The following is a 597-nucleotide window of genomic DNA, read 5'->3' as shown; positions in this document are numbered from 1 at the left end:
AAATTCCTCAAAGGCAGGTTCTCTATGGTGTTAAATCTTGTCTCCCTGGCCCCTGACCATTGCTCATTCATGTCTTTAGGACAGGTGGCTTTTAAAGTCTTTGTGTAGGGTGGGCGACTATAACTCAGTGGTTAGAGCACTGGCCACATACACTGGGGCCTGAGCCTGCCAAACAACAATGACAACAACAACAAAAATATGGGCATTGTGGTGGATGCCTATAGTCCCAGCTACTTGGGAGGCTGAGGCAAGAAAATCACTTAAGCCCAAGAGTTTGAGGATGCTGTGAGATGTGGCACCACTAAATAAATAAATAGTCTCTGTGTAGATGTGACACCTCCCCCCCCCAGCAAAATAACAAATGTGAGCCAAATAAACCGAAGGTGATTATACGTGTCTCAAAAGGTTGGGAGCCAGGTTTCCTTTAAACTTTAAGTCTTGGCTCGGCACCTATGGCTCAAGTGGCTAAGGCGCCAGCCACATACACCTAAGGTAGCGGGTTTGAATCCAGCCCAGGCCTGCCAAACAACGATGGCTGCAACCAAAAAACAGCCAGGCATTGCGGTGGGCACCTGTGATCCCAGCTACTTGGGAGGC

The sequence above is a fragment of the Otolemur garnettii genome, unplaced genomic scaffold (assembly GCF_000181295.1).
Source record: "Otolemur garnettii isolate 467f Iridium unplaced genomic scaffold, OtoGar3 scaffold00016, whole genome shotgun sequence".
Lineage (NCBI taxonomy): Eukaryota > Metazoa > Chordata > Mammalia > Primates > Galagidae > Otolemur > Otolemur garnettii.
This window is presented reverse-complemented; position numbering follows the sequence as displayed.